The 15965-nt window shown below is 38.7% G+C and overlaps 1 long non-coding RNA gene across 1 annotated transcript in view; it reads left to right on the top strand.

The window, feature by feature from the left end:
* Nucleotides 1–521: 521 nt before the first annotated feature.
* LOC142829444 (uncharacterized) overlaps nucleotides 522–15965 on the top strand; it is a 90965-nt gene continuing 75521 nt past the window's right edge. Inside the window, exon 1 of the long non-coding RNA XR_012903857.2 lies at nucleotides 522–683. This is a non-coding gene — a long non-coding RNA (uncharacterized LOC142829444). The remainder of the gene's footprint in view (nucleotides 684–15965) is intronic.

Genomic DNA, 15965 nt, shown 5'->3' with positions numbered 1-15965 from the left:
CTGCTCAGTCACTGTCCTGGCTAGGAGCCACCCGGCCACACAGTGCAGGCAACCACAACATGTTGCCTTGGGCCCCGCAAACTCTTTGGCTGGGCCTGTATAATTATACGAAGGGAGGAAAGATTTCTGTTTAGTCTTGATTTTTTTTTTAACTCTTGGTAATCTCATTCTATGACTGATTAAAATGATCTAAAGTTTTCATGTAAAATGTGATTTTTTTTCAGCCAATATTTAAACTGTCATTTTTTTTTTACTCTTGGTGGTGGTTTCCCCTCCCAATTATATTTTTCTTGTAACCTTTAAACTTAATTAATTCATTTATCACTTCGTTCTAATTCTATCAGGTCTTGTAAATTTTTTGATAGACTAATTTTTTAAAATAATAAACATGAGTGACGAGGAAAATTAAATGACTTGCCACATTGACCTGACCAAAGCTTGATAGGCTTCAAAAGTGCTGTGTGACAGACTGCTGGCTAAACCAGAGCTCTGCACCATAGCCTGGCTGAAGAGGCTTAGGGGAAACAGCTGAGCAAGCCCAGACCTGAAGGGCTATTAGAAGCAGCTGTGGGCCTCACTGACTGAGGGTTATATAAGACAGAGGAAGGAAGTCAGGAGGGGTAAGGAGCCAGAGTGTGGTTTAGTGTGCTCCCAGGTAGATGGAGGAGCTGGCTGACTTGACTGTAAGCTTTGTAAATAGAAGGTGGTGGGAAATGACAGTAAAAGCACAGTTGACTGCACCAGAAGGCTCTCTGGACCAGATGGTGTTGCAGACCAAGGGGCCTGAGTGGGGACTCCACCACATGGTGGCAGAGAATTTGAGTTACCCTTTAATTGGCTGGCTGGTTCAAGTGTACTGTCATTAAATCCATCAAGAGAAATATGAGAGTCTGAAACACTTGTCTATATCACTTTTTTTGAATCTGTGTCTCACAGCCTCACCTCCTCTTTAATGAGTTGGCATGAGAAATGAAATAAGTAAAATGGAAAGTGCCATAGTCAAACAGATCAATAGCCCATCAGGTGTGATGGTGTGGATCTGAAGAGGCCAGTGCCTGTATGTTTCATTACAAGGCATAAAATGTGCATGCAGTACCTGTGTTGAATTCTGATGGCAAACATTTAACAGATGTTATTTGTTCCTCATCTGGGTTTTTCACAGGCTATTTAGACCTTAAGCGAGTTACTCTCATTTAATAGTTTTCACTGTCTATTTTAATTGAATTGGTTCACTTGCATAGGCTTTGATCTTATGTTCTGACTCCAAGGTATTTCTCAGCTATGGTTTAAGTACTAGTATTTCCAGGGCTTTATTTTGTCCAGATTTCTGGTAAAAAGAAATAATTTGGGATGGTGTCATAATGGCTGGAGTTGGGCTCAATCAGGGAGAAGTATTCTGTATAGAGTATGTTCTTTCTCCTCTCCAAGGTGACAATAACGGTGTTCGGGCTGCCTTCCTAGCTCAGTAGTTAAGACTCTGCTTGCCTGCTCCTAATCTATCCTACATATGTGAAACCTGAAGTTGTTTTCCTCCTCATCCTACTAATTATGATCAAGGTTGCTGTAGCAGGAGTAAATGAAGGCCTCTATGCATGAGGGGATCAGGAAAGCAGGCGTAATCATTAATCCTTGTAGAAAAATGGTAAATGTGTTCTGGAGGTGGGGGGAAACTTTTTTCTTTTTACCTAATCTAGTGAAGTTCTATGCTCAAATTGATCACACTTCCATTTTCTGGTTGATGAAAAAATCAGTTGATGATAGCTCTTTGCTAAGATGACCAGGGGAGGGGAGTGGTGGAGGAAGGGGCAGAAGCTATGTGAGTTGTCCCAGTAGAGTCTAAAATGTTGCAACACTGACCAGGTCCCCGACAAAGGAATAAGAATGGTGGAGTGATGAGACACATACACAGGCGCTGGCATAGGTGGGAGAGTGAGTGATCCTGATAAGGGGAAGGGAGACTGGGTGGTAATAGAGAATTCCTGACATAGTAGGGTGGAATAGAGACCCTGATTGGGGAAAGAGGAAATTGTGGGGAGGAGAGAAATTTAGCCTTAGTAATGGCCAGGTGGTGGTATGTACATAGAATCCCTGGCCTGAGGAAGGGGTTGGGCTGAGAAGAGGAATTAAAGCTCTCAACAAGAGTTTGTGATTAATTGGCCCTTTGTGTTACTGTAGTGTTATTGTTGAGCTCCTGTCAGCTGCCCAGGAAACCAAGATTTAACTTGAGATTCTTAGTGAAATAGGTGTCTGCTCATATTGACTTGCCAACCCTTATGGGGGGTGGATCCCCAAATGTGCAAATCATAGTATGCTTTTTTTTATGTCACAGAATCTGGCCTCTGTGTCAAACGTGCAGACTTAGCAATGCCTTGTGCAATTATTAGGGTTATGGTGTCCTTATAGACTAGCATCTTGGGTTCGATACATTACCAGGCCTCCTTGTTATTTCTTACTAATTTTTCAGCTAGCACATAAGAAATATATATATATATATATATATATATATATATATATAAATATTTTCACTAACTCCAATTTAAGCATGTACATGGTCTTATCCAGTAATCTTACAGTTAACTAAATATATTCACAGTACATAGTGAACTAAATATATTCACAGTTCATAGTGACCTGGGCAGCACTATGCTTTTTTCCATAATAAGACAGTGAGTGTTTTCTTTGAAATCTTATTTGTAAAGGTACAGCATGTTCATCCTTGATACCCAAGCAAGTACACATTGCAGAGTGATTAATTGCATTCAACCTTTTCATCCTCTTCTAATTTTTCAGGGTACATAATTGGATGCAAATTGGCCAGTGTTAATCATTAGATATCACTAATTAAAAACAGAAGCTGTAGGTAATGGTATGATTATTGGTTAAAATAAATGAAGCAGATCAGGTAATACTTTTCTTCTGGGACTTGTGCCTTGTGTCTGAGCCTCATTAAACTGTAACATGTGAAGGTGCCCTGCTGCTACACACTGCAGGAGAGATGTACTTAGCAGTAACTTAAAAGTAATGTATGAGGTCAATGAGAAGAAAGGGGGCAGAGGGGGAAAGAACTATTCCTATGCCTCAAAAACTCCACAATTTAATAAATTAGGAACTTTTAAAAAAGAAACATCATTAGCTAGAAAATAACAAAATGTTGGTTGAGAGGGAAGCTTCCTTTTCCTCCTCCTCTCCCCACCCCCGAAATGTGCCAAGACACCATTTCCTGAACACTTTCATGGTCTTTTGTTTTTGTTTTTTTTAAATCCAGACCTTACATTCTTGCTGTACTTTTTTGAGTGCCTCCATTTTTGGGTTTTCAACTTTAGACATATGAATAGACTAAGTTTCAGAGAATGAATGATCAGCATGCTGTGAAAATCAGGCCCTTTTATGGTATCTAAACTTTGATATCCAGAATTGCTCTTTACATCTGAAAAATGTTGTGTGCACGCTCTCTCTTTGCTGATAGGCTAGATAGTGGATAGTGGCACTTATAATTAAGGCTGTCCAGTACTTTCTACAATAAGATTTTTTGAAGTATTTATAATTTTGCCAAAGCTTGTCCATCAGGCTTGAAATTGGAAGTTGGGGGCTTGTGAACTAAATGAGTTGGGGTCCTATGGAAAAAATGGGATCATGCAGTTAGAAAGCATCATACTGCATTGGCAAAAGAGCCAAATTAGCATTCCACAGGTAATATTAACTCTGGCATTTTTTACCTTTTTAAGTGCTTGACTTGACAATTGTACAGATCTTCTGTTTGGTGCTTTATATATTCAGCTATTCAGTCAATGTAGTATGTATCTGTAAATAATTTAATCATGTAGAAACTTCTGATTTACTTAAAAAAATCAAACTTATTTAATAGCCCAGGAGAGATCAAGTAAGTGTTCCCATCTCCTCAGGTTATTTATCAGGGTTAAAAATTAATAGTAACCAGTTGTAGGAGAATCAAATTTATAGATAGCAATGATTTTCTCCATGTGGTCTATTACAAAAACCTTTTTATTTGATATTTAGCATCTATGTGCCTGAAAATATTTGTGCTTAATCTTTTTTGCCCGTGAAGTGATTTTTGAACACTCTTAAAAAATGACTGGTGTGAATGCAGCCCTTTTGAAAAGGTGATAGCTCTGGGGGTTGATTAAGAGCTATTCATTTACAGAACCATAGAGCACATACAGCAATGGTATCACCTACAAAGTAGAGCCCCATTGTTGTGCCTCAGATTAACATCAAGGGACAACTCTATAATGTTTGCACTCTTTATTGCCATTTGTGCTGATGTTTGTATTCTGTGCACACTTGTCCACTGGAAACTGTGCTTAGAGCACCAAACACAGGTGACAAAAGGCATCAAAAACATCAAATGGTAAACCTTTCTTTTCACTATTGCTTTGGGCTGGATTTCAATTGGTGATGGAGAGGTAAAATGTTTTAAGTCCTATTACTGGTCCCCTGAGACATCACTTCCAAAACTAAAGCTCCTTTAAGGAAAGGAGTGGAAATACTTGGCTATGAAAATTTAATGTTTAAAATTTTGAAAAGTTTTGTCTAGCTGTATGCATGGGTTTTAAAGACTATTTGAGAGAAGCCTACAGTTGTCACTAGTCATGAAATCTGGGTTAGTGTGATAGTTTGATTGCTTTGCCCACATGTGAAAAAAATAAAGAACTCCATTGGCTTTGGCTATAATAAGGATTTATTTCCTCTTTGTTGACATCACAAAATAACAGCTGGCTAAAGTACAAGGCTATGTCTACATTGGCATCCCTTTCTGGAAAAGGGGTGCTAATGAGACGAGTCGGAATTGCAAATCCGCGGGGGATTTAAATATCCCCCGCTGCATTTGCTTTTACATGGCTGCCGCTTTTTTCCGGCTTATCCCCAAGCCAGAAAAAAGCGACAGCCATGTAAATGCAAATGCCACGGGGGATATTTAAATCCCCCACGGATTTGCAATTCCGAAGTGTCTAATCTGCATCCCTTTTCCGGAAAAGGGGTGCAGTGTAGGCACAGCCCAACAGTATTGACATTTCAAAAATTAAATATGGATTGTATTTCATTTATGTAAGACTTTCAAAAGTGACTAGTAAATTTGGGTTACTGGCCAGCTCTGAAGTGTCTCAGGTTGAATACTCAAAAATTGAAGTACACCAAATTGCTAGTCCACTTGAGAAAACTGGTTCAAATAAGTCTGGTTCAAAATTCTAGGGAAGCAGAGATCTCAGCCTCTAGAACCTGAAAGATTTTTTTCCTTGGCTGACTGTCAGATCTTGAGTGAACACAGAGTTTGTGTTGAACTTGAATTCTGTGATGACTGGCAAAGAAAGTACTTGAGATGGGTGCAACATGTGGTAGGAAGTTTGACTTGTTCAAACAAAGTCAAGATGTGAAATTAAACACCACCCACCCTTATAATGTAAAGGATTAACTGATAATGTGGCTTTTTGTATGTCCTCTTCCACACCTCTGTCTCCCAGGGTTTTTTTAAAAGTATTTATTCCTTTATAAATCATCTCTCATAACTGAGTTGTTCTGATTATTTGATTCTGTATGCAGTGTTCCCATAATAGCTATTTTAGTGAACTCTGATTCAGTTAAATTTAAAAGGGACAACAACATTGTAAAGATAAATGGCCCTCTGATTTCTAACACAACACATTGACAAGTGACATTGATTTTATCACTATTTCATGGAATGATTTGAACATTTGCTTTACTAACTTGTTCAGTAATATCTTTGGATGAGGTTTTTGCTATTACATTAATGAAGGAATGATGTCTGGGTCCTTCAAGTAAACTACAGGCAGAAAAATCTCATCTTGTCCAATTACAACTCTGTTTAGAAAACAAGTTGGGAGTCAACACTATATTAAGAAATCTGTGTAATTTTTATGGGATTATGAAGGTGTGGCCAAATAGGTCTGAATTTATGTGGTAATAACTTTAGCACCTTGTTTTAGTCTAGATAGATTATTTTTTCTATAGCATGCTACCCGAAGCTGGAGGAAATAGCTTCAAATTCTGAAGGAAATGAACACTTGTGGGCTAGATTATGGCTTTGACAGACATAGTATATAGAACACTGTGTGGCTGATCTATTCTATAGCCAGTGTAGGAAAATAATTGTGCTTTTGAAACAAAATTGCCTCCTGGCTCCAGGGTATTCTTATGTTCTTATGCCTCATTTAAAAAAAGATACCTTGGCACTGGATAAAGTTCAGAAAAGGGCAATAAAATGATTAAAAATTTGGAATGGCTGCCATATGAGATGACATGAGGAGACAAGACTGGGACTTTTCAACTTTGAGAAGAGGAGAGAAAGGGGGAATATGATATATGTCTATGAAATCATAGTGGGTATGGAGAAAGTGAATAAGCGAAAGTTATTTACTTGTTCCCATAACATGGAGTTAGGGGTCACCAAATGAAACTAATGGGTGGCAGGTTTTAAACAAACAAAAGGAAGAATTTCCTGGAACTGTTTGCCACAGGATGTTGTGAAGATGAGGATTCTGACAGGATTAAAAAAAGAGTTATATAAATTCATTGAGAATAGGCAATGATGGGCAAGAATGGTGTCCCTGGCCTCTGTCAGAAGCTTGGAATGGGTACAGGGGATGGATCACTGTTCTGTTCATTCTTTCTGGGGCACCTGGCATTGGCTACTGTGGGATGACCGAATACTGGGCTAGATAGACCTTTGGTCTGACCTAGTGTGTCTGTTCTAATGCTCCACGTTCTGTTCTGGGTAACCACAGTTGCATACTGAAGAGTTTTTAATTTTCCATTTGTGCAGCAAGTATCTGTATCTGTACATATGCAGGTCAGGGTTGCTCATGAGCTTCATGGGACACCCAAACCACGGATCTTCTGTGTGTGTTCTTTGAGGATGTGTATGTTTGTGATTTTTCTTGTGAACTCTGTTCATCTTTCCAAAGTTCATCACAGTTCTATTGACTGTTCTCTTAATTCAGGTTAATTCTCACATGCAGTTTGTAGAACGGATGCTCTTGTTTTAGCAATGTGTAATTGCGTAATAGTAGGGGAATATCTTCTGCCATTTTCACATTCAGCCGCTCTACATTTCTTCCAATCTCAGCCTTTCTGAGATGATGGGAAAGTGTGGTCGCATGAAATGTTGAACCCCATTCTGCTGTGACATCCAAATTTAAAAATGTTGTCATTCTTTCCTGTGGCAGCCAAAAGCATAAGATGGATGTATTAACTGTTGAGCTAGCACAAAGTTCGTACCTCATCTGTGTTATGATGTAAAAGTCAATGCATTTCACTCAACAGTTGAGCTGATTATCTTCACTGAGTAATTCAATGTGGTGTGAATTTAGCTCTATGATCTTTTCATGAATTGTTATTGAAAAGGCTTAATTTATTTACAAAGAAAAATGACCACTTTTAATTACTGAAACAGTTTATGCAAGCACATTATAAACCTCACAGACTCTTCCAGAGTGACAGAGGCCCAGGGGAGATAAAAATCAATAGTTGCCAGGGCAAAGCAAGCCTTGGGAGTCAGAAACATCCCTAGGGAAAGAGGCACTTTCACAGCAACTCGAACACTGTAACGTCACTGACTGACACTCAAATTCCTAACCTGCAATCCTGGATGTTACTTACTGTTTATCAACTGGATGTTTTCTCTGACCTTCTCCCAAATAGATCTTTTGTTCTCAGTTTCTCTTTACTCCTTGCCAGCTATTTTTTTTCTTCCTCTCTTTTTTTCTCCCCCTTCTGTGGATGCTCATGACTAGCAAAGGATACAAATATGGCCGAAGTGAACTGCTCTCCTGCTGTGTTGCCATGGCTGATGTAAAGAGATATTGTAGGAGGGTATGGGAACTTCTGGGGAGAGTTCCACTTCTGCAAAGGACCAAGATCTGTCAATTTGGAATATGTACCCCACTGATCCTGCTCTGCAGTTTTGTTATGCTCCTTGCTTATATCTAGGCCAAAAGAATAAGCAAGGTAGATGCTGTAAAGGGGACAGAAGGATGAGTCTGTCTTTTTCTTTTGCTATATCGTTATGTTCTGAATATGTTGGAGCATGCCTATATGAAATATGTGGAAAGTCAATAGAAAAGGAGAACTCAAGATGCATTAAGAAAATAAACATAGCATGTCAATATTATAAATGTTCAGTGAAATTTGAAATGAATCAAACCAATAGATTAGATGACCAAGACAAAATTAGCTTATATTTAGAAGGGTGAGTCTTGTGATATATATTTTCCTAAAACGATCATCTCCTGAAATGATCATTTTGGTATCACATGCTTTATAAGCCTTTCTAATTTGGCAAAAAAATGCCTGGCTTTTGAAGTACGAATAGTAGTGATTGCTTTGCTCCATCCATAGTAATTAAAAAGGACTTTGTCCTGCTATATGTACATCCTCTAGTTTATCTTGCTATAAATCTTTTACTAGATTAAGCTTGTAATTGGGAATCTGTGCTTATCTACTGTAGAGTTTCCTTTCTTTCTTTGAAGATTGGAGAGCTTCATGTAAAAGATGTTAGGAGTATATTTGAGTATTGCATGGTGGGTTAAATGAGTCAATTTTCTAGGTTTAAGTATTTGACTTTTTTTAAACTACAATTTGTATAGTAATATATTTACATAATTAGTAAATCTGTATATTTTAGAAATGTCTGTCCATCTGTGAGTCTGTTCAAGAACTCCTCCTGAACAGTAAGAGCTAGGACCACCACATTTGTAATGTAGATTCCTCTTCTCCTCACTTAAAGTGAGGTCAGAGTTTGGTTGCGCCAGGAAAATTGGAAGTGCTGGGAATGGGACTGTTTTTACATAGCATAGAAAAGGAGAGGAGGGATGTAGTGGCCACTGGGGGCAGTGAGCACAGAGGAGAGTTAAACTGCAGAGTGACCAGTGGGGGTAACTGCACCATCAAGAGAGTGTCTGAGGCTTGTCATGTTGCCTGTCACCAGACTGGGTAAATTGCTTCCTCTCCAAACCCTTCCCTCCTCCTATTCCCTCAGTGCCAGAGGTTGGGGTGGGGTGGGGGCAGGGAGGGAGAGGGGAAGAGAAAAGGTCTTGGGGTATCCAGGGAGGGCTGGAGGAGAAGAGAAAAGGCACTAAGGGGAATCTGGGGAGGGGAGAGGAGAGAAGGCTCTGCTGCAGGGTACCCTTCCTCCTCACCCCCTCAACAATCCTCACACCACTCTAGGCCCTCTGCCTCCTGCCCAGCCCTCCACCCCCACATTTCCAAGGCTCTGCCCTGAAGGATCTGGGCAACACTGGGTAAATCTTAATGTAGGATTTAATATCTGCAATATTATAAGTAACAAATAAATGAGGATATATATATGGCTTACTCTGTTGCCTAGAAAACTATTTTTAGCTCTTGTAGAATGCATCCTTTAGAAGGCAGATGTGATAGCAACTCCAATATTTCATGGGGGTTGAGGAATTTGTAAAAAATCTTGCGTTCTCTCAAATGTCAGCAAAATTAAGTTATGTTCTTATGTCTAACCTCAGACCTAAACCAGCATGGCCTATTTTCCATACAAATTTAATATGTTATAGCATGCATTATCCAATGACTCTGAACAGCATAACAAAAAACCCTTCAAAGGTTTCCATTGTGAATAAAATTACTAGATAAGATAAATTTTCAAGACAGATGACAGCGGAAATTAAAATATTCTAATAGGGCTTATACAATTAAATTCTCAGTTGATGATAAGCTTCTACCAACTCCATCTAGCCTTCAAAATATCATTTATTAAATCTTTCCTCAACTTGAGGAGAAAAAGAACATATGCACTGGGTTGTTTAAAGGAATTTTATAAGTCAGATTCTGATGGACAATGTGTAGTGCACATGACTGCATAGCAATTTTGCAACCTTCTGTTGGAAGAATGGACAGGTAGGGGTCTGCTGATGCGATAAAGAGCCTTTCACTTCCATGTCACTTGTTGGAATGTGACCCATGTCAGTACTAATCAGAGGTTATTTGTATATTCTGTGTGAAATGCATTGTTGAGTTTAGTCAACTTTCAAGTGAAAATAAGTGCTCATAATGTACTAGGGCCCTACTACATTCAGGGTCCATTTTGGTCAATTTCATGGTTTTAGGATTTAAAAAAATCCTAAATTTCATTATTGTAGGTGTTTAAATCTGATATGTCATAGCATTGTAACTGGAGATCCAGTCCCAAAAAGGAATTGTGGAGAGGTGGTTGCAAATTTATTGAAAGGGAGCTGGGCTCTCAATCAGCAGATGCCACTCCCTGGTACTCCAGTTCTGAAGGCAGCAGTGGAGAAGTAAAGGTGGCATTGAATGGTATTGCTATCCTTACTTCAGCACTGCTGCGGGTGGTGCATTGCCTTCAGAGCTGCATGCTTACCTAACATTTGCTGCTGTCCAGCCAACCTGCTCTGAAGGCAGTGCAGAAGGAAGGATGACAATACCACAGCTCCCCTCCTCTCCCTGAGAAACTTTTTGTGATTCCCCTGCAACTCACTTTGTTAGGACCACCAATTTCTCCTCCTGTGAAATCTGAATACTGTAGGGTAAAAAGCACATAAGACCAGTTTTCATGGGGGGAGATCTTAGTCCATGACCTTTTTTTGGAGGGGGAGGGAGCTGTGAATGTTAGGGCCCTACCTATAACCCTCGTATTTCTGCAAATTCTCCATTACTTTTTCTCTCAGACACAGCATCTGTCAACCTGTTAGCCATAGAAGCAATGCTGTGCTCCTACTCTGGAGTATGTGTGTGAGGGATGAAGAAACATAAAACGTGTAATTATGTGTTCATAGCTTAAGCAAACAGGGCAGTTTATAGAGATGGGATATAAAACAAGGCAGTGAGAAATAGGAGCATACTCGCACTTATCCCTGTTCTTGGCAGTGGGCATGAAAAGGTAACACCGCATGTTGCTTACGCTGCACAATTACATTTCTTGTAAGACTGTACATTTTAACCTCCCTTTTTGTGGTGCTAAAAGGGGTTATATTAGAGAAATCCAACTTTTGGAGAAATGCATTTAGGTTCACATGCCTTAAAGTGGCAGGAGGTAAAATTTTGTTGAGTTTCTTCTGGGTTTTTTCTTCATCCGATTTTCATGTTGCCCACAAATATGGCTTGGGTCTCACTTGTGCAAGGTTGATTTCACATGTAGACAGTTAACATTTTGAGAATATTTGTAAATATAAATTGATCTGTGCATGTTCCAGGCTTACCACAGCTGAGCTGAGGGTGTGGTGGGAGCAGGCAGGTAGCAGCTATGGGGAAGTATGAGGTGGCATATTATGAGACTAGAAGGGACTTAGGAGACTGGGAACTATAGGGATGTGCTTCTCAGTCATGGAATGGAGAGGGCCTTTTGAAGAGACAGGAGAAGGGGCACATGGAGAACAAGAGGTTTGTGGAACATTGAGCAGAATACAGGGGATGAGCTGAGCCAGAGAAAATGAGGAGGGGGGAAAAAGTGAAGTTTTATCTTTCTCTTACTGTCTGTGACTGAGATGAAGAGCCGTTATAAGTACTCTCCTTGAATAGCTTATAGTCTAAACACAGTCAAGGTCAGAGAAAGAAGTATCTTGTAGATACAGAAATGAGGCAGGGAGAGATTAAATAACTGAACCCAGATCTCTTGAGTACCAGTCATTGCTTGAACCTTCCTCTTTTCCTAGATATGACTTTATCCCCTTAAAGTTTTCAATACAGATAAAAACCTTCCAGTCTCAGTTGATTCCCCACATTTCCCACCTTGGCGTATATAAGCCAGAAATATGAGATCAGAGCACAAGCACTTTAACTATTATCTGATGGAGGGAAATCAAAGAAGAAATGTTGGAGTAAATTGAAAACTGTGACCATTGTAGCTGAAGGTAACAAAGGAGATGTTTGAATTGCTGGATATTCTCTCTCACTCTAAGATTCCTGCTTTTCCTGCTAAGATAATGAAAAAAGATTTCTAAATTCTTCTAGCAGGCAAGGAGAGCTTGTCCTGCAGGCATAAATGACTATCTTGTTACTTGCCCTGAGATTAATGTGGTTTGGCTGTGGTCCTTCTCAGCAGGGATGCCTGAACAGCAACTCTTGCATACTTTATCATTTTGACTTTTTGAATATTGACTTAAAGATATGACAACATTTTAAAGTGACAAAACATACTTCCTTTCCCCTACTCCTTCCTACTTCTCAAAACAATTAAGCTTTATTTTTTTTTCAAGTACAACAGATAAACCAAAACCAGACTGATTGTACCACATAAGATAAGTAAAGAGGGTTAGGATGAATGGAGAGGAAATGACATTTATTTTCAGGGTCTCCATTAATCATAAACTTCTAAAAAAAGGCAGTCCAAAATTGCTTTAAATGTTTTAGGCATTGCCCTTTTGTCTCATCCTTGTCATTTGTCAGCTGTGAGGTCAGCCACATCACTGAACTGGGCATCAGTTTGGTGTGTGGGGGGGACTTTTTCTGTTTTAGCAGGATTATTGTTTTAGTAATCAAGCCTGTGCATTGGAACCATGTCACCTCACATCAGGCAACCTCCCAGTTTCAAAATGTCAAGAACAAAACCTAAGTTGAGGGCTCCAACTTAACATCCACTGTCAAATTGTCCTTTGACATTTCTCATACCAGAAATTCTTGGTATGGGGCACTATCAAAATATACAAGCTAGTGAGACACCAAGAGTTACATTTCAAACAGTGATCGGCATTTGAGGCCAATGAACATTAGCCTACATGGGGATCAGTATATTCCAAAGAACCTTTTGGTGAATAGTCATAGTCTTAGGTTTGTAAGTTACTTTTTTGAACATTAGATTCAATAGTGTTCCCTTGGGTTGGATTGAGTTGTATATCCAAATGTCTTTGCCAAGCAACCATCAAATTATCAATCTTTAGCAGACTTATTTGGATCAAAAATCATAAAAAGATACTGTTGCTTAGATAAATCCAGAATTTTTTCTCCAAAATAATAAACTATCTAGAGATGACAAGGCATTTAAGCCAAAGACATTTAGAGTTAAATGCTTCAGTTGGAGATATTTACATGCTGTCAACCACAGTAAGCCAAATTATTACTAAAGATCTACAAAAGGTTTGAATTTTTATTCAGTTAGTTGTGACTATCATCATCCCCCCCACCCCCCACATCAAGGTTTTTCAATTTAGTTTTTTAGGAGAAATGATCCGGTGGAAGAATCAATGGAAGCAGAACTTTCTAGCCAAGTTTGTCCAGACTTGCCTCACAGGTGGTATTTTGGGAATTCTGGATCAGTCCAGTCTAAAATTTAATTCTCCAGTTCCTGAAAAGGGGAGTGAGAGGGTATACAAATACTCATTCAGTCTGAACCCAAGGCAGGGTCTGTGTGGTCATAGCTAACAGCCACAAAGATACATGGATTATTAAAAAGGTAATGTGATCATTTTAAGCTGGGGAGGGGACTAAATCCTACAGAAAATCTGCAATTTGTTCAGAGGGTATTGATTGTGTCCAGTTCAGGAAAGCAGTGGAGAAATTGGAGAGGGTCCAGAGAAGAGCAACAAAAATGATTAAAGGGCTAGATCGCATGACCTATGAGGGAGGACTGCAGGAATTGGGTTTGTTTAGTTTGGAAGAGAGAAGACAGAGAGAGGTCATGATAGCAGTTTTCAAATACCTAAAAGGGCGTGTGAAGGAGCAGGGAGAAAAATTATTTTCCTTATCCTATGATGACAGGACAAGAAGCAATGGGCTTAAATTGCAACTAGGGAGGTTTAGGCTGGACATTAGGAAAAACATTCTAATTATCAGGGTGGTTAAACACTGGAATAAATTGCCTAGGGAGGCTGTGAGATCTCCATCACTGGAGATATTTAAGAGCAGGTTGGATTGACAGGTTGGGTTAGAGCATATGAGCTTGATCTAAGTAATAAATTGACTAGCAAATCTAAATTTTGCAATATATTAAAAAAGATAGTCCTGGGCTATACATTCAAAAACTTTGTGGAATCTTTCAAAAAAGATAGCTAAAGGTTCTTCTTTGGGTAGCGTCCCCGTGGGTGCTCCACTGTGGCTGTTGGGCTCATCCCGGTGCTGCAGATATGCATTGATTGATATCTGCGAGTCCGACAGCCATAGTGGAGCAACCATGGGGCAACATACCTCAAAGAGCCGTCGTTACTGCACAAGGTGAGTAACTTCTTCTTTAGACTCTCTTAAAGTGACAGTAATATCAATCAATGAAAATTACCTGAGCCATGTCTCTCACAAGGGAAGCTGAACTAATTTATGTGTAAAATGCAAAAGGAATTATCCAATCACATAGAAAGAACTTCAGTTAAAATCTTAGGATCACAATTGATTAAAGAAATTAATATGTAATTACTAGTCTAAGGTCTTTCCCAGGTTGAGGAATAACTGAAATTGCAGCTTTTTTAGAGTAAGCAGGATAGTCTATGTTCAAGGAGGCCAAGAAAGACTTAGTCAGTAATCGAGATGCTAAAATTTCAAATTATATTTTTGTTAAATTCAGGTAGGAATCTTTCCAACCTTAATTTTTTTTTTTTAGCATGAATCAATTTGGCAATTTTTCTAGATGGGCATTTAAAATTTCCTCCTGAGAGTCAGAATTGTGGCAGGGGTAACCTATTAAAAATTACTAGAGAATCTTTCCCTCTTCACTGAAATACCTTTTTTAATAAAACTGTTGAAATTGTTTATTAATACCCGATTGTGCGTATACAAAATTGTTGCTATTTGCAAAAGCAGCAGTAATCTTATTTGTTAGCTTTTCGTTTGTCTATAGTTTGCCAGTGCTCTCACCAAATATTCAGTAGTTTTTGTTTTTTTCCCAGACAAAGTCAACCTTATGACAGAATGTTTTATTTCATATCTTAGATTGAAGATTCTGCAAAGGGGCAGAAACATCATATACCTCCAAGGTTTTAATTTCCTATATAAGGATACCAGTTCTATGTTCTGTTTCTTTTTAAAGATAGTGCAAGAGATCATGTGGTCTCTGAAAGACTTTATAATCTTCCTCAAATCTGGAAGCAGCAGGGGATTTGTTCTTTGTTTTTTTTAATTGAAACTCTCTACTAGATAGTTATTTTAGCTGGAGCTACATACCCTGGGGATCTGAGCTGTGTATCCTCAGGTATAATTATCCTCAGAGAATTTGTCAAGTCATGTGACACTGTGAAGTAGTCCTGCCTCAAATATATTGAATGAGCTACAGGGAAATAAAACCTATAATCTTTTTTATGTGGAAATTGAGAAATCCTACAGCATTTCGTTAACCTAGAGCAGCGTATCATCTGGCCAGTATTGCAGTATAGAGATAGAGATTTACCAAGGACTGGGGTTAATTTTGTTAAAGTAGCCATCTATAATAATAGGATGGTGGCCTATGTCACTTAGTCATGAAGTATGAAAAAATGGGCATCATCCTGGTTTGACATGTAAAGATTGAAAAGGTGAATATAGATTTGCTAATTTTAGCTTTGAAGACTGTAAATATTCCCTTTTTGTCAGACCTTTAGATCAAAATATTAAAATATGACTTTTTATACATTGGTATACCCCTTATTTTAAGAAGAAAAGCACATATAATCTGAGAGGCCTAACCAATTGTAGTTTGCAATCTTCAGGCTCTGTCGGATGTGTCTCCTGAAGCATGGCCACGTCAGTACTTTATTTTTAAGCTGTGTGTGTTCAGTAGGGTTATTAATCTCTTTAAATTCCAGCTGATGCATTTAATTATTGGAGCCATCATTGTTAAAATCAGCTAACTTTCTTTGTTTGATATTACCAGGTAGAAAGCAGGGAAAAATAAAACCAAATCAAAACGGGAGTTTGTCTCCTGCCACTGTTTTAGAAATCATTTGTGTACAGCAGAAGCTGCATATCAATACTAATAGGATTCATTTTGTTCTTATGTATATCTGTAAATGGGTCATTCATAGCCATTGAGTACTATTTCTCTG

This window comes from Pelodiscus sinensis, chromosome 4 (assembly GCF_052426305.1).
Source record: "Pelodiscus sinensis isolate ZL-2025 chromosome 4, ASM5242630v1, whole genome shotgun sequence".
Classification (NCBI taxonomy): domain Eukaryota; kingdom Metazoa; phylum Chordata; order Testudines; family Trionychidae; genus Pelodiscus; species Pelodiscus sinensis.
Note: the sequence above shows the minus strand (reverse complement) of the source record. Positions and strands in the feature narration are given on the sequence as shown.